Below are 19574 nucleotides of genomic sequence, written 5' to 3'. Positions count from 1 at the left end.
TGGAGGAGCTGGGCCAGGTAAGTGGGCGCCAGGTAAGATGCTCTGTTTTATTTTTTCCTTCTGTTTTGTTTTATTAAATTTCGTTTTGCCACTGTTTTGAATTTAAAAATAATTCAAACAATGCCAAAAGCTCCTCTGAATATTTTTATTTTGCTAGATGGACTTTTCCAAAAGCTCATAAAATATTTCAGGGATATTTGAAATTATATTCTAATTATATGAATATAATTCAAATTCAAATAGCTAATGAATTAAATTCAAAGTCCCAAAAAATAAATCCTTAAAATGTTCAATATTTTGGTTGGGACCAGAACCCTTGCCAAAAATTATCAAACATTTAAGAAGAGCATTTTGGAACAATGAATGAGATTTTTAGGGTTTTTTTGCCCTTCTTTTATTTAGGGTTTTGAGGCTTCCAATTTCCCTCAGTTCAAGTTTCAAAATTTAAACATGATGCAAACACCAGGCAGCACCAGAAGCTAGGGATGTGACAACTCACCCCCACTAAACAAGAATCTCGGCCCGAGATTCAAGTGTAGGGTAAGACGATGGGGAACGCAACCTAACACAACCTTCACGATCCAGGTTGCACGCCAAATGAATGTTGATTCAATCACCATCTTTATCTTGATGTCTTGCTCCGAGAACTCCAACCAACATGACAGCAGGAGGAAAATGACAACTCCGGAAGAATCGATCTTCTCGAAGATCAAACAACTCAGGATCAACTCATGGGATGAGACATTGTCACATTTCTCGAGCTGAGACACGAAGCATACATCTGAGGAAATGGAGTGGAACAGATGACGAGGGTTCACTAGGTAGACAACAATTCCACACCTAAGAAGGTGGTAAACAATTGTCAACGTAGCGAGGAGTTGAGTTGCCATGATACCACGACGAAACATCCTGGAGGAGGGTGATTCATAGATTATTACCTTAAGTGGCAAAAAGAATTGCCTTTGATATAGAGATCATTGAGATTCTCTATATCAGCCTAAGGCAAATCACAGCAATCGATTGGCGGGGGTCGGTAGAATAGCATACTCGGACTTGGATGATGTGGATTACCTTGTTGAAGACAACGTAATGGATGATTTTGCTTACCACCGGAAATGGAAGAGACCCATGGTAGAATGGCACAATGGCGGTGCAAGCTGGGAATAGAATGCAAATGCTGGGAATGATTCTGGTAACTGGGGAAGAACCCAACAATAGAGAGTGAATTCACTGTTTGAAAGGTCATAGCATTGCCGAGGAAACTGAGAGGAATCCCAGTTAGAGCCGATGATAACACGTAGTGCTTGTGCGTGCTCTCAAGAACTTGAGCATTTCCATAATCATCAAGGTTTTAGCAACATCCGTGTCAAGGATCCTAGCCACACAACTTACTACCATGATGAATACTGGTGGAAGATGCAGATGCAAAGGAAGATAACACTTTCTCAGATTTCACCCTTGGCGGGGCCAAGGAAATAAAATCTGGATGATCGACCGAGAGACATTTAGCACTCCGCTTCTAATGTTCTCCTTGACGTGCAGTGTAACCCATTCATAGATATGGTTTGATAACTAGAACATCAATTAAAGGTCGGACTTCGGGAGCAATAGAATCCATAAGGAACAGTTACGGAGGTAAATCCTATGAAATCCTTATGGGGAGGTGGCCAACTTCCTCAAACAAGATACTACAATAATAGGTCTTCCGGCTGGGTGTGTTGGCCACGACATCCACTTTACCGGTTATCGAGGGACCAATATTATAGTTCTTGGGAAATGTTCCAACCATCATATCTGCCTGAGATTCAGATCTGGTTGGTGTCAGGATATTCCAGACTCATCGAGTCTAGGAAGAAAAATGAAAGTTTGCAACACAAATCGACGAGATGACGTTGCGAAATTCTCGGGAAATGAACTACGATAGCGAGCTCCAAAACATGAGCTGGTTCTGCTACACACATGTGAACACGCTGTCCTAGACAAGCATGACGACATGGTAGTCTTATAATAAAACACTACTGAGTTCTGGTTGGGAACCATCATCGAGGATATCAAAGTTCTTTCATAAGTCCGGATTAGCTCTTATGAAGATACTCCTTCTCCTTGAACAAATCAGTCAGTGGCTTGGTGTGCTAGGATACACATATGGAATGAAGATGATCAGTCTATCAAACCACAGAATACTTCGCACGTGCATGACTGACTTGGGATGATTCTAGAGGAAGCAAAAATAGACTTTCTCGAATTCACGACGGCAACTTACATCAAATGCACGTGAATCAAAGGAAGTCACTTCTTTCATCCGAGCATATGCTTCATGAGCTAGCATGAAAAAATGCTTTCAAAAGTTTCCAACACTAACTTAATGTTCAGCAAAATTATGGAGAAGACAAGGATGTTGTCGATGGACTCAACAACAATTCATCCAAATTCCCATGAAGATGGAATTCCCTAATTATGTGAACAGGTGATAGTATTGGTCAGACCAAAGATATAATGGTGTATGCTCGAGGGGCAGCCACGAGTGAGACAACATTACGAACATCGTTGGTTCTGATTTGATTTGATGATAGCCCACACTCAAATCAAAGGATTGATAAGACAATAGGTCCAGCAACTGATCACAGGGACCAATCGATGAAGATATCATCTTTCTTCAACACACACTACACAAGAATATCCCTTAACATGAACTAAGTCGGACAAGCTTTTATCTTCCAACTCTCCAAGTTGTTGTTTAGCTTATCCAACTAGCTCAGGGTATCCAACACGGATTCTTGGAGAAGGGGTGGTTTACAGGAATAAACCAACTTGATCACGAACTCAACATAGCGGTCAGGTGACAACCTGGTAATACTTCTGAGAAGATATTCAGAAAATCGCGAACCACCGATATGTTACTAAGCTCGAGAACAACCTTGCTTTTCAGGGCAAGATGATATGATCACAATAGCGAGGGACTGACTCAATCCCAACTCATTGATCGAAAGGTGCACCGGAAATAAGGAATAGGTAGCACGACCAACCTTAGGGCGATGATTCAAAAATCAACATGCTAAGAATGAGGTTATTGTCCATTTAACTACCCAGCAACAGAGTTGCTAGGAGTATAGATTTCACACATCACGATTCACTTGTCGGCATTCCGGTTCAACAACACGGGGACCGAGAAATGAATAATGATGGCGAGGAGTATCACTGCACCAAGAATTCACAAGAGCCGGTGCAATTCTCATGAAAATCCTGATATAAAAGATGGTAATACTCCAAGGTAGAGCAGAACAAAAGCTGGATTAGCAATTTGATCTGCGGAGCACAACTTCTTTGACCCAATCCTGGATATGGAAGAGGTACTGGAGTTTGTTTCTCCTAGTCATTCCAGAATAGAATGGCTTGACGGACCACAAGAGTAATAGGCATCGATAAACGAACGCACGCACACTCTTGACTACCAATTGATAGACGGGGGTTGGAATACAGCTAAAGAGGGACAACTCAAAGGAACATATGATTTTCCAAGTTTTGGATGCATGGACTAGCATGTCGAACGAATTCAACATATTTCTTCCGGATAACCCATGCAGAAAGGTAGAACTGACAGAGTCACAATATAGAATCGAGAACCCATCGAGAGCACTCTGATTGTGATCTTTCGATCAGCGAGGAACATCTGCCATAAACGGTTCATGGTATTTGGAAGAAGGAAATACCACGAACATCAAGGACTAATGCAAGGGTTACTAATAACCTAAAGGAACGAGCAAAACTATCAACATGAAGCAAGTAGGGTGAATCTCGGGTTCAAAACCCAGGAGTAGAATACCTACTACTAAGTGGCATCACGGGATGCTTTCGAGGATAAAGGCCAGAATCATCACACTAGGACACAAATCATGGCTAGACCACTAGATGATCCCCTGAGACACCTAGGGTCATAATAATAACTCCAACATAAATGTCAAGGCAATAGAATACCTCAACTCAACAACTAGTGTGATTGAGCTGGCATAAAGGAACATCGAAACCAGAGGGAAAGGATTTTGCAAATGCATCAGATTAATTAGAAACCTGGTATGACTCGGACAGCGTAACGGCTGTAAATGCTCAGAAGAGACTTGAGACATTCACAAAAGGGTGGCATAACCACTCAGAAGCACAATATCAAGGTCTCGAGATCAATAATTAACATACGGAAGTAATAGGAACTGAGACGAGGCTTAAGTCCAACAATCTTATAAGTCTACTGATTAGTAACACGTGATCCTGATAGAAAGAAGAGAAGGCCTAGTTTCTTAACCCCGTAGGAAAGATAAGATGACTCAGATCAGAAGGCATAAGGTATAAGGAGTAAAAAGAGCCTTACCCCAATCAATTCCCTTATATAACTAAAGAATTTCTAGACTCACTTCGACCAGTTTGGCTTGGTAATCCTACAGGCAGTCAAGCTCTGATACCAACGCTGTCAGGACCCCGATCCTAAGTCACACCGATCTAGCATGTAACACATCATATCATTTTGCGGCCTCACGCACGGTATTCCCATGGGTGCCACCTTACCTGGCCCGGGACCGTTTGCGCCTTTTGGCTCACGTATATGATAGTGTCGCTAGCATCCATATGACAAAGAATCCGGGCTGACATGGCTAGTCGTAAACCCAAAGTGGCACAAACTTACAGGGACAAGCATCCATGACCCAGCATCGAACGTGTCGATGATCAGCGAGTGAATCCAGGCTGTAGCACTGGGCTAGCAGGACTCCGGTGAACCGGGCTGTAGCGGGCTAACAGGACTCCGGTATTCATCGCATGACATTTCCCCGAAAGGACAGACACAGGAACGAAGAAGGACACATGCCAACCAGCCTAAGTGTTCCGGAGCAGTAGCAAGCTACCATGGCTCAGTGGAAACACTAGGAGACATTTCCCGGTAAGAGAGGCTACTAAGGATAAACAACTAGATAGTCAGATCCCACACATACCAAGCATTTCAATAACATACACACAATATGCTCGATATGTGCAAATACAAGATGGCATCACAACATGACTCTACAACTCAAGTAGTTATTCATTAGGCTCCGGGGAGCGAGTTATTACAAACATAGGTCTCATGACCCAACATTCAGAGCATACAAGTCAAAGCACAAACGGAAGCTATCATGTCTGGGTACAGACATCTATAAACGAAAAAGGCTGGAAAGCCTGACTATCTACCAGATCCTGCCGAGGGCACAAGATCGTAGCTGAGGTAACAAGCTAAACGTCGAAGTCCACGCGGTACTACTAGCGAGACTAAAGTCTCTCTGCAAAACATAAATTAAGCAACGTGAGTACAAATGTACCCAGCAAGACTTACATCAGATCTAACTACATATGCATCATTATCAACAAGGGGATGGTGGAGTTTGACTGCAGCAAGCCAGCTTTGACTCGGTGGCTAACCTGAACTACGACCGCAAGCAACTCTTTTGAGGTGGCGCACACGAGTCCACATATTCACCATATCAATACACCACTATGGATCCGCTCTCGTCTCCCTACGAGAACGCCATCCATAGCACTCACGCTTATCTTGCGTATTTTAGGGTATCCACTTTCACTTGTCTATGAACTATGCAAGGGGTCCAAGTTTCCATATTCGAGGAATCCGGCTATTCGAATAGATGATGTTAACCCTGCAGGGGTGTACTTCTTCACACACGCTCTCACCACTTATCGCCCTGTACACGTCATGTACCTCGGCAACCTTCAAGCGGAAGCCGGGCGAGGGAGTCGGCCACGACCTGACTAACCGAACAAGTCTTTAGTCCAGGTTTATCGCCTATTCGGGTTCCATCCGCATGGAGATCCGGCCGGGGTGTCGCTCACGGCCCCAAACGATGTGAGCAGGGTTCCCAAGTCCACCATCCGGGTGCTACTTGGTACACCGGGCCACTGTGCCTAGTCTGTCCCAAGCCCACCTGTACCGGGTGCCACTTGGTAGACTACTAACACTACCTACAAACACCAGAAACTAGTTGCAACTCCTGGACAGAGATCATGTTGATTAATAAGTCGAGAGGGGTCGAGTTACCGGAACCCAATGTGTGGTAGTAACTGGTCATGGATCACAAACACAGAAATCAGTTCCTGAGGACGACTGCAATGAGACAACCCACCATGTACTCCTACATGGCCTCTCACCGCTACCTTTACCAAATTGTGTTCACACACTTAGCTTACACACAGTAGGACATGTTCACACGCCTCTGATTCATCCCCGATGAATCAGACCTTACTCAACTCTAAGCAGTAGCAGGCATGACAAACAAGCATGAATGAGTAGGCACATCAGGGCTCAAACAACTCCTACTCATGCTAGTGGGTTTCATCTATTTACTGTGGCAATGACAGGTCATGCAAAGGATAAAGGGGTTCAGCTACCGCAGCAAGTAACAGTTGAATCGTTGTTGTCCTAATGCAGTAATAGAGAGCAGGAGCGAGAGAGTAGGATTGTATCGGAATGAACAAGGGGGTTTTGCTTGCCTGGCACTTCTGAAGATAATATAGCTCTTCGTCGGTGTCATCAATCACATCGCCGGTACACGTCTATCGAGAGGGGACAATTACCAGCAAATAAGGAAAACACAATCAATGCAATGCGACAATATGATGCATGCTATGACATGGCAATATGAATGTGTTTTGGGCTAATGCACTTAGCTATGATTTAAATGAAGTTGGTTTGAATACATGATTCAAATTCCAACTCCATATATGGTTATTTAAATGCCCTTTATTTGTTTTGTCCAAAACAGAGGACAAACATTTTTCAAACATGCATGAAAATGGTACAGATGGATTCCTTGAATTTTTCTGATAATTTTTCATATATAAATTATTTCATTTGGAGCTACGGTTGAATTACTATGAATTTTAGAAGTTTTAGGCATTTTCTGAAATTATTAAATCATTTAAGATTTATTTAAATCCAGAAAAGGGGTTTATTGCGTCAGCATGACCTCATAGTGACGTCAGCAGGTCAACGGGCGCCGTCCAGGTCAAACTGACCTGTGGGCCCTGCGTGTCAGTGTCTGGACTAACTAACCTAATTAAAATTAACCCTAACTAACTTGGTTAGACGGGCGGGGCCCGCATGTCAGTGAGTCAGTGGCTTAATTAAAATTAGTTATTAACTTAACCAAAAGTTAGCAGGGGCCAAGCCCACCTGTCATCGACCCAGGGGAGGTCAAACCCCTGGTCAACAGGGCCTAACCCGCCGGCGGTTCGTCGCCGGTGGCAACAAACGCGGCGGAGGGCTCGGGCTCGCTCCTCCCGCGTCCAAATGGACGGAGGAGAGCGGCTACGGAGAGCTGGAGCTCACCCGCGCCCGTTTCAGCAAGCAGCAGCAGCTAGGGCGGCCGAAGACGATGGCCTCGAGCTCGGCAGCGGCGGCCGGAGCTCGGGCGTGCTCGGGTTCGGCGTTACACGGCACGGCGAGATCAGCTGAGGAGCTCTACGGGTTACTGGGTTCATCAGGAGCACTCGGAGGCAACGAGCGCAGGTGGAGGAGCTCGGGAGCACGAAGCTCACCGGCAATGGCGGACGGCGGCTTCGGGTGCTCGTGGGGCGGCAGCTACAGGGCGCGCGCGAGAGAGAGAGGTGAGGGGAAACGACGGCAAGCTCACAGGGAGGCAGCAGGGTGGCTCAGTGGGCTCGGGGACGCGCCAGACGTCGCGAATCGACGGCGGTGAGCTTCGGTGGCTGGCGACGGAAACGGTGATGGTGGCGGCGTTGCAGCGCGTCCGGAACCTTGTGGCTCGGTGGAGAGGAAGAGGGGGTCGAGGCGGAGCTCGCAGGCACAACGAGGGGTCGAGGGGGAGACGGTGGCCACGGCGTTACGGTGGCGCGGCTGCGGCTGCGCTCGGGCTCGAGAGGGAGAGGGAGCAGAAGAGGGGGAAGAGTTCGGGAGAGAGTGAGAGAGCGGTCGGGGCTGCGTGGCGTCGTCCGGGGCGTTCCAGGGCGACGAGGAGGAAGCAGGAGGTGGCCAGGGGAAGCAGGAGGTGGCCGAGGCAGCGTCGGCGCCCGTCGGCCACGCGCGCTGCCTACTGGCGCGGGGAAGACGACAGGGGGAGGCGCCTGGTGGGCTGGGCCGCTGGAGGAGCTGGGCCAGGTAAGTGGGCGCCAGGTAAGATGCTCTGTTTTATTTTTTTTCCTTCTGTTTTCTTTTATTAAATTTCGTTTTGCCACTATTTTGAATTTAAAAATAATTCAAACAATGCCAAAAGCTCCTCTGAATATTTTTATTTTGCTAGATGGACTTTTCCAAAAGCTCATAAAATATTTCAGGGATATTTGAAATTATATTCTAATTATATGAATATAATTCAAATTCAAATAGCTAATGAATTAAATTATATGAATATCCTAAAAAATGTTCAATATTTTGGTTGGGACCAGAACCCTTGCCAAAAATTATCAAACATTTAAGAAGAGCATTTTGGAACAATGAATGAGATTTTTAGGGTTTTTTCGCCCTTCTTTTATTTAGGGTTTTGAGGCTTCCAATTTCCCTCAGTTCAAGTTTCAAAATTTAAACATGATGCAAACACCAGGCAGCACCAGAAGCTAGGGATGTGACAGCAACATGTTAGTGTCATGTCATGACACCATGCCAAGTTTCTTGATTTTCAGGCATGTTTTGGATTTACATCAATTAAAAAAAGTTTCTCAATCTTTTCGGCCGAGCCACGACGCCCAGATGTTTTTAATTTCATTCCCATTTCTTGCATGGGAGCTGGAAATTCACCCAAGGAAACACATGTGATTTTTCAACCAACTTTGGTGCATTGGAGCATGTGCTTGTAGTTCAAATTTGAATTATGCATATTAAATGACCAGAAATTCAATTAATGTATAAGAAAGACCAAACGAACCCGGAATAATTCCAAATTTTAACATCACACTCATATAGTTCTATGTTGCCTCTGTAAAAAAAATAAGGGGGGAGGCAGTGTATATCATTTCGAACACAAAGGTGACACGTCCCCCCTCGGGAACCACGAGTCTTCTCAAGAGAAGCTCCGGTTTGCAAGAAGCTTATACCAAAAACTTGTCCAAATGCGGCCAATTTTTTTACCACAAAATGTTGGTGCCATGAAATGACACCATGCCAAGTTTCATGATTTTCAGGCGTGATTTGAATTTCCTGGAATTTACAAACCAAGTTTCTCACCGAGCCACGACGCCCAGATGTTTGAATTTCATTCCCATTTCTTGCATGGGACCTATAAATTCACCCAAAGACACACATGTGTTTTTTCAACAAACTTTGGGGCATTGGAGCATGTGCTTGTAGTTCAAATTTGAATTATGCACATTAAATGCCGAAAAACTCAATTAATCCATAAAAAAGCCAAATGAACCGGGAATAATTCCAAATTTAAACACGACACTCATGTAGTTGCATGTTCACTGTACATAAATGTTCTAGCAATTCAAACACCATCCTTTCCCTCTGTAACTACATTTTGTCTTTCAAAACATAATGAAAAAAATCAGGTATATCACAAACAATTTACTAGAAAGAATCATGTGGGATGCGATATAAAGTATCTTGGTGCACCATCTTGTCTGGCTTACGCAGGAAGCTTCATCGTCTACAATCCACCGCCCCCACCCCTTTAACCACACTTGCACGCCAATTTCTCGCGGCACCGAGCAAAATTTGTTTGCCACCGCGGAAATATCTATCTCCCTGACACCTCCCTCCTACCAAAAGCCACATTTCCATTGTTCCTCCTTGCTTTCCAAGTTCACACCTTCTCTGCTACTTACTGGCAGCTCAGCCTCCTTGTTGGCAACCCTTCTTCTTGCAGTGTTGCCTCCTCGCCAGCTACCCTTCTTCTTGCAGCACCGCCTCCTCGTCGGGGACCCTTCTTCTTGCAGCGCCGCCTCCTAACTGGTGACCCTTCTTCTTGCAGCGTCGCCTCCTCGCCGGCGACCCTTCTTCTTGCTGCACGGCCTCCTCGCCGCCGACCCTTCTTCTTACTGCGCGGCCTCGTCGATATGGTCAGGTAATCCGCACCCCATCCACACCATCCTCCTCCTTTCCCGTCCCACATGCCCCGACCGACGACGCGACACCTTCCACCGAAATCACTGTCCCCCTCCTCCAATTAAGCACCGCCCACAGCAATTTTCCACGCAGTATAACGTGGAGCTCAGTAGCATCTGGCAGTAGAGAAGCAAATCACGGCCGCACGTGCGCACAAGGTCGCTATGGCTGCCATGTGAGCCGGCCGCCAGATGTTGGAGGAGCACCTCATCTTCAAGGCCACCGTCGACACCGCCACTCGATTGTCTACTTTAAAATACAGCTTGTGTTGTTTTCTCGAGGCCACCACCAATGCCTTCTAGTGATTTGTCCTCTATAATGTTAATATGCAATCTGATGTTCAGTTTATAGTTTGGTCCTCTAAAATGTAATGTTCAGTTAATATTTGGTCCTCTGAAATGTAATGTTTAGTTAATAGTTTGGTCCAACAATTGCTACATTTTGTAGTAGTGTTCTCAAGCATTCTTTGTTTTGTTAACTGTCTTATCTTCTAGTACATGTTACTATTCTGCAATGTCGTGCTTAGTTAACTATTTTGGTTCATTTGGTCTGCTGTCCATTTAACTGTTTGGTTCAGTTAGCAATTTGATTTTCATTAGTTGTGGGTACAATTTTGTATTGTTACGCATGCGAAATAAATCGAATTTGGATGTACTCAATACATATTCTACTGATAGGATGACAACTCTTAGTTAACCTGATCAAGATCTTCCTTATGTGTGTTAGAGGGAAACAATGGGAGACACTGCGGTTTAAAATCGAGGTTTGTTCAAGCATGGTCCTTTGGCTAATAGCACATTATCATCCAGTTGCAGGAATCATTCTAATATTCAGGTTTCTTACAATTTGGTCTTGCACATGTAGGTCCTGCTATCAGAGGCTTAGACCCACTATTCAACCCATTTTGCATATGGGGAAATGAGATTTCCATGAATATCAGTCAAGTTAAGAAACTCAGAAAGATTGTTAGGATGAAGAAACTTGTGAAGAATAAGAGCAAGATCTTTGTTTGCACAATGAATAAGACATCAGTCGACTATAGGATGGTACTAACTCTTTTACCTTGTTTTTACCCCTTGCGCCATCAGTCAATTATAGATGGTACTAACTCTTTTACCTTGTTTGCATATCTTTGTTTTCAGAACTTTTCAAAGCAGTTCACCGATGATTACCTCTCAAACCACCTGCATGGTCAAGAGACGAGGAAGGTATTCAGTCAACACCCACGGTACAATATTGAAGTCTTGTTGAAGAGGACGAAGGTTGGGCGGGCAATTATCCATAGCCACTAGCCAAAAGTTGCAAGGACATTCAACATCACTGAAGGCTCAACATTTGCCTTCTGCTTCTGCTGTTTCACAGATGAGATTCATCTGTCTATTTACCGTGTATGATGCTACTTTCCAAAGGTTTTTGATGTTGCATGTGAAACTTGGTGCTGTTGAGTAATGGCGGAACTGAGTATGAATCTATCTGATGTAATTCGATTATGAAATCTTGGTTGCTGTTATATGGATATGAAATATCTGGTGTGTTCTTATAAGAAATATCAATTTGATTAGTACGTGGATTATCAATAATATGCTAATTACCCTACTTATTGGGGTTTTCTATTGCAGATGGTTACTCAGACAGCACCGTGGGCGATGAACTCACACAACACGCATGGTTTCTAGAAAGTAGGCGTGTTCGATCAACTAACGATCACACACGGCTTCCAGCAAACAAATGTTTGCGTTAGGCCACCTTGCACAAACGTTTCCACACAAAAAACTATGTGTGATATACATAGGAGCGGAAATGTTTTTCTGGGATTCGCTGTGTGGGATGTACATACGAATTGAAACAATTGGGTTTCGATGCCCCGCCAGATCGCACACGAACTCATTTTGCCCTAGGCAGTGTGCCAGGAGGGCCTATCCCCGATGGTTTCTGGGTCGTGCGGGAAGGACCCCCCTGTCATCCACACTCACTTGGCAATGGTTCCAAACACCGTCGCAGAAAGGGGTTAAAAACCGTTTGTATAGCACGTCGTTGTACCAGTGTAGCACAATAGATGGAATACAATATGGTGGTTGTGGGGAAGATAAAAAAAGGAGAAATTCTCACAACAGCTAGGCGTATTAACAGGCTATGGAGATGCCCATCAATAGATATCAATGTGAGTGAGTAGGGATTGTCATGCAACGGATGCACTAGAGCTATATGTGTATGAAAGCTCAAAAAGAAACTAAGTGGGTGTGCAGCCAACTCGCTTTCTCATGAAGACCTAGGGCAATTTGAGGAAGCCCATAATTGGAGTATACAATCCAAGTTCTATAATGAAAAATTCCCACTATTATATGAGAGTGATAGCATAGGAGACTTTCTATCATGAAGATCATGGTGCCACTTTGAAGCGCAAATGTGGAGAAAGGATAGTAGCATTGTCCCTTCTCTCTTTTCTCTCATTTTTTTCTCATATTTTGTTTGGGCTTCTTTGGCCTCTTTTATTTTCATAAAGTTAGGAGACTCATCCCAACTTGTGAGGGAATCATAGCTTCCATCATCCTTCCATCACTTGGGACATTTCTCTAATAGTGATGATCATCACACTTTTATTTACTTACAACTCAAGAATTACAACTCCATACTAGAATAAATATATGATGGAATGCTAGAAGTTGCATGGCAATTATCTCGGAACGGCTATGGAAATGCCATAATATGTAGGTATGGTGGCTATTTTGAGGAAGGTATATGGTGGGTTTAATGCACCGGCGAAAGTTGTGCGGTACTAGAGAGGCTAGCAATGGTGGAAGGGTGAGAGTGCGTATAATCCATGGAATCAACATTAGTCATAAAGAACTCACTACTTATTGCAAAATTTTGATAGCCATCAAAACAAAGTACTGCACGCATGCTCCTAGGGGATCGATTGGTAGGAAAAGACCATCGCTCGTCCCCGATCGCCACTCATAAGGAAGACAATCAAAGAATAAATCATGCTCTGACTTCATCACATAATGGTTCACCATACGTGCATGCTACGAGAATCACAAAGTTTAACACAATTATTTCTACCAATCACAATTACTCACTAGCATGACTTTAATATCACCATCCTTATTTCTCAAAACAAGATGCAAGGAATCAAACTTCTCATAGTATCCAATGCTCTTTATATGAAAGTCTTTATTATATCCCTCTTGGATGCCCATAATATTAGGACTAAATTCATAACCTAAGCAAGTTACCATGTTGTTTAAAGAATCTCAAAATAATATAAGTGTAGCATGAGGGTTTAACAATTTCTATTAAAATAAAGCCACTGTCGTGCTCGAAAAAGATATAAGTAAAGCACTAGAGCGAACTGCCTAGCTCAAAAGATATAAGTGAAGCACATAGAGTATTCTAATAAATTACACGATTGATGTGTGTCCCTCTAAAAAGATGTGTACAGCAAGGATGATTGTGGAAAACTAAAAAACAAAGACTCATATCATACAAGACGGTCCAAGAAAAACACATATCATGTGGTGAATAAAAATATAGCCTCAAGTAAATTTACCGATGGATTGAAGACGAAAGAGGGGATGCCATCCGGGGCATCCCCAAGCTTAGATGCTTGGTTGTCTTTGAATATTACCTTGGGGTGCCTTTGGCATCCCCAAGCTTAGGATCTTGCCACTCCTTATCCCGTAATCCATCGAACTTTTACCCAAAACTTGAAAACTTCACAACAGAAAACTCATAAGCTTCGTTAGTATAATAAAATAATCACCACTTAGGTACTGTTGTGAACTCATTAAAAATTATATTGGTGTAATATCTACGGTATTCCAACTTATCCATGGTTCATACTCCCCGATACTACCCATAAACTCATCAAAATAAGCAAACAACACAAAGAAAACAGAATCTGTCAAAAAGAGAACAATCTATAGAAATATGGAAACTTTGTATACTTCTATCTCCAAAAATTCTGAAAAATGAGGAAACTATAGGAAATTTCCGTGATATTTTAAAATTCTGGCAATGAGCGCCAAAATTTCTGTTTTTCAGCAAGATCAAATCAACTATCACCGTAGACCATCCCAAAGGTCTTACTTATCTCAGACACTAACTAAAACACGAAAACACAATTAATACAGAAGTAATAATGTGTATTCTCATAAAAACAGAAAATAAAGATATTGGGTTGTCTCCCTACAAGCGCTTTCTTCAAAGCCTTTTAGCTAGGCATTGATAATTTTAATCATGCTCACATGAAAGATAGCAATTGAAACATGAAGAGAGCATCATTTGGCATGTGAAAAACAAGTTTAAGTCTAACATACTTCCTATGCATAGGCATTTTATAAGCAAACAAATTATCAAGACAAGCAAAAACTAGGATATGCAAGGAAGAAGAAGGAAACAATAGCAATCTCAACATAACGAGAGGTAATTTAGTGACATGAAAATTTCTACAACCATATTTTCCTCTCTCATAATAATTACATGTAGTATCATAATCAAATTCAACAATATACCTATCACATAAAATTTTGTCTACATGATCCACATGCATGCAAAGTTGACACTCTTCCAAAATAGTGGGTTTATCACCCAATAAAGTCATGACCTCTCCAAGCGCACTTTTATCAAAAGTTTCATAAGATTGATCATTCTCCAAAGTGGTAGGATCATTATTACCTAGAGTTGAGACTCTTCCAAACCTACTTTCAATATTATTGCAAACATATTCAGCATGAGGCTTAAATAAATTTTCAAGATCATAAGAAGCATCACCCCAATCATGACCATTGCAATAAGTAGCGGACATAGCAAAACTAGCATCCCCAAGCTTGGGGTTTTGCATATTATTAGCACAATTGACATTGATAGAGTTTATAATAAAATTGTTGTAATCATGCTTTTGATTCAAGGAACTATCAAGTATGGGTGCAATAGCAATAATTTCATGTTTAACATAAGGAACTATATCAAGTTCATCTCCATAGGCATAATTAATATGGGAATCATGACCATAAAAATAGCAAGCATCATGTTCATCAAGGGAGGATATCTCAATCAATTCAACGGAATCATAATATCTATAGATTCATGCATATCATTATTTTCTTCCAAAGCAACAGTCATTCTCTCAATACATTCCTTAACATAGGCATTATGAGCATAGTTTTCATAGCAATATTTAAGTATGTCAAAATTTTCAGATTTGTAGAGAGTAATATCATACTTTTCAATCAAAAAAGCAACTTCATAAGCACCCTTAAAAGCAACAAATTCTTCAGTTTTATCAATGTCATAGTAACTATAAACACCCTTTTCATAAGAAGATAAGATTTCATTTTCATTAAACTCACATAGGTAGGGAAGGTGTTTTTAGGGTTCTTAGAGCAACAAGTAAAATCACAAAGTTCACAAAGATTCCAAGCATAACATAGCAAACAATTTATTTGGTTCCATAATAGTCTCCCTTTTTGAGACAAACAATGACACACACAATGAGCATGCTCATCTAAAGATTTTGCCTGAACTAAACTAGTTGGGGTTTCAGCACGAGCACATATGGATTGAAGATGATCCAAGTAGAAAAATTTAAGTGGATCCCTAAACCTTTGGCTTCCTGATTTTCAAAAACACGCAATTATGCCAAGCGAACAAGCAAACAAACCAAGTAAGACATAAAGGCAAATGAAAAGAAGGCAAATATTTTTTGTGTTTTTCTGAAAACGTTTTAGAAGTGGGGGAGAGGAAAACGAGAGGCAAATGGCAAATAATGTAATGCAAGAGATGAGAGTTTATGATGCGTACTTGGTAGCTAGGCTTGATGTAGAACCTCCCTGGTAATGGCGAAATTCTTCCTGGTACTTCTTGAGATTGCGTTGATTTTTCCCTTGAAGAGGAAAGGGTGATGCAGCAAAGTAGAGATAAGTATTTCCCTCAGTTAAGAACCAAGGTATCAATCCAGTAGGAGGCACAAGCAAGTCTCCAATCTATGCACTTGCAAAAACTAACAAATACTTGCACACAATGCGAAAAAGGGGTTGTCAATCCCTTCACGGTCACGAAAAAGAGTGAGTTCTAAAAGAGAAAGGTACAAAAAGATAAATAAAAGAGCAAACTAAAGTAAATATAAATAAATTACAGGAAGGTATTTTTGGGTTTTTTGGTTTATAGATCTGAAAATATATGATGGAAAATACACCCAGGGGCCATAGGTTTCACTAGAGGCTTCTCTCTTGAAAGAAAACATATGGTGGCTAAACAAATTACTGTCAAGCAATTGATAGAAAAGCGCATAATTATAACGGCATCTAAGGCAATGATCATAAATATAGGCATCACATCTATGACAAGTAGACCGACTCCTGCTTTCATCTACTACTATTACTCCACACATTGACCGCTATCCAGCATGCATCTAGAGTATTAAGTTCATAAGAACGGAGCAACACTTTAAGTAAGATGACATGACGTAGAGGGACAAACTCAAGCAATACGATGAAAACCCCATATTTTTATCCTTGAAGGCAACAATACAACACGTGCCTCGCTACCCCTAATATGTCACTGGGTGAGGACACTGCAAGATTGAACCCAAAACTAAGCCCATTGCAAGAAAAACTAATCTAGTTGGCCAAACCAAACCGATAATTTGAAGATAAATACAAAGATATTTAATCATGCATAAAAGAGTTCAGAGAAGACTCAAATAATATTCATAGATAATCTGATCATAATTCCACAATTCAACGGATCTCGACAAACACACCGCAAAAGAACATTACATCAGATAGAACTCCAAGAACATCAAGGAGAACATGGTATTGAAGATCAAAGAGAGAGAGAAGAAGCTATCAAACTACTAGCTATGGACCAGTAGGTCTGTGGTAAACTACTCACTCTTCATCAGAAGGTCAACAATGTTTATGTAGATGCCCTCCGTGATCGAATCCCCCTCCGACGGAGTGCCGGAAGATGCCCCAAGATGGGATCTCACGGGAAAATAGATGCTTGCGGTGGCGGAAAAGTATTTTGGTGGACGCTTTTGATGTTGGGGGAATATTTGGGAATTTATAGTGCAAAGATTAGGGTTAGGAGACCTCTGAGGGGCCCACAAGCCCTCAGGGCGCCTCCCCCCCCCCCCCCCCGGGGCACTCTTGGCAGGCTTGTGGCCTCGTAGGGAACCTTCTGGCCCCGTCTCCAAGTCCTCTAGATGTCTTCTGGTCCAAGAAAAATCATCACAGAAGTTTTATTCCATTTGGACTTGTTTGGTATTCCTGTTCTATAAAACTCAAAAACAAGGGGAAAAATCAGAAACTAGCACTGGGCTCTAGGTTAACAGGATAGTCCCAAAAATAATATAAAATATCATATTAATGCATATAAAACATCCAAAACAAATAATATAATAGCATGGAACAATAAAAAATTATAGATATGTTGGAGACGTATCAAATACAAGTGACAAAAAGGGACATGCCACGTATGTATCATTGTCATTAAGGATAGAAAGATAGGGTTTATTCATACGTGAGTTTATCTTGTGTACATCATGTCATCTTGCTTAAGGCGTTACTCTGTTCTATATGAAGTTAATACTCTAGATGCATGTTGGATAGCGCTCGATGTGTGGAGTAATAGTTGTAGATATAGAATCGTTTTGGTCTATTTGTATCAGATGTGATGTCTATGTATGATGCCTTGGTTATCTCCATAATTATTTTCTTTTGTATCAATTGTGCAACAGTAATTTGTCTACCTACCGTATGCTATTTTCAATGAGAGAAGCCTCTAGCGAAAAGTATGCTCCTGGGTCTATCTTTTATCATATATTAAAACCAAAAAACACCTTTGTGTATTTTTACTTTATTGATTTTATTTTGTGTTTTTCTTTGATCTATCTATCAAACACCATACGATTTCTTGCTTGTAACCATCAAGGGATTGACAAACCCTTGTTTGTGTTGGGTTGCAATGATTTGTTATTTGTGTGCAGGTGCTGCTAACGAGGAGTTGCTTGGTTCTCCTACCGGATGGATAACCTTGTTTCTTAACCGAGGGAAATACTTATCTCTATTGTACTACATCATCCCCTCCTCTTCGGGGAAATCCCAACGCAGTTCACAAGTAGCAGCTGCCATTATCTTACCAAGATGATATGAATGTGTCTGAGTAGTGTAACATCTTGGTGTTGGCTACATGTGCTCAAATTCTTCCACACTGAATTTTTTGATCAAATACATCCACGTGGTCGAAGCACTCACTCTGCTCAGCATGGGGAAAACATTCTTGACTGCAATTTCTAGCTCTTTACATGCATCTGTGTGGAATGCCTAAGGTGACACTGGCTGTATGCATCTTTTCAACTACATCATGAACCATGTCCATGAAACCTCTGTGTTTGACTGAAACAAGCCAACAACAACAGAGAACATCCAGTTGTGGCCATCTAGAGCTTTGCATGTTTCCCATTGACCATTCCACTTTCCAGTTAAAGAAGAAGAGCCTATGCTCAAATATGGAGGGCACCCTTCTTTGAAGCCATTGATGCAAGGCTTTAAATCAATAAAGAACTTATAGAAAATGAATTTTCCATCCTCTGTTACCTTAGTATCTATCTCAACAACACTACTAGGTGACCTCTTCTCCACCTCTGCTTTGAAGTTATAAAGCATCCTACAGGTATTTTCCTAATCACCATATAATTCCTTCACCGCCCTTTGTTTTGCCTTCCACACTATGGTATATTTTAGCTTAATGTGGTACTAATTTTCAAAGTCTGCTAAAATCTGCCTTGCAGTAGTGCTTGCTTTCATGGCTAAAATAGGAGTAATCTTTTCTGCAACCCAAATGTGTGATGTCATGGTTGGTACTCTCTGTGAATTTGTGATACAAGCATGTTGATGTTGAATTTGATTAACCCTAATGGTACTTCCATCAGGTTGCATCTAGAGATGTGTACCACTTGCAAGGCTTGGCGTTTTCACCAAATCCTCTGCACATCGCATAAAACTTGTTTCTATCAGTCCACTTAGTCTTGGCATTAAACACATGCTTGATCACATAAGTATTGAAACACATCCTAACCTCGTCCATGTTTGGCCACAATATCCCCACTTCCATAATAGGGTTTTCTTTGTCATAGACATTTACCATCTCATCATGATGTGCATCATCAACACCATCCGCGGCATCTTCCATCAACCGTCCATCCACATCTTCGGATGAATATTTGTTACCATCAGCATGCAAGCTAGATTCCCCACTTTCCTCATTATCTCTATCATGTACTGGTATGCCAAAAAAATTGCATCTCAGTGTCGGCCATTGGTGCAGTGAACAAATCTATACGGTCGTCTCATTCTCTTGAATTCCAATAACTAATAGCAACCCTTGCAGCCCCAAGCCCCAAGCCCCCTATTTGTTAATGCCAATTCCATCTCGTTCAGCCAACCTACGCCCCCCACAATCTAGATTCCAAATC

The sequence above is a fragment of the Triticum aestivum genome, chromosome 2B (assembly GCF_018294505.1).
Source record: "Triticum aestivum cultivar Chinese Spring chromosome 2B, IWGSC CS RefSeq v2.1, whole genome shotgun sequence".
Taxonomy (NCBI): domain Eukaryota; kingdom Viridiplantae; phylum Streptophyta; class Magnoliopsida; order Poales; family Poaceae; genus Triticum; species Triticum aestivum.
The sequence above is the reverse complement of the archived record's forward strand: the minus strand, read 5'-3'. Positions refer to the sequence as shown.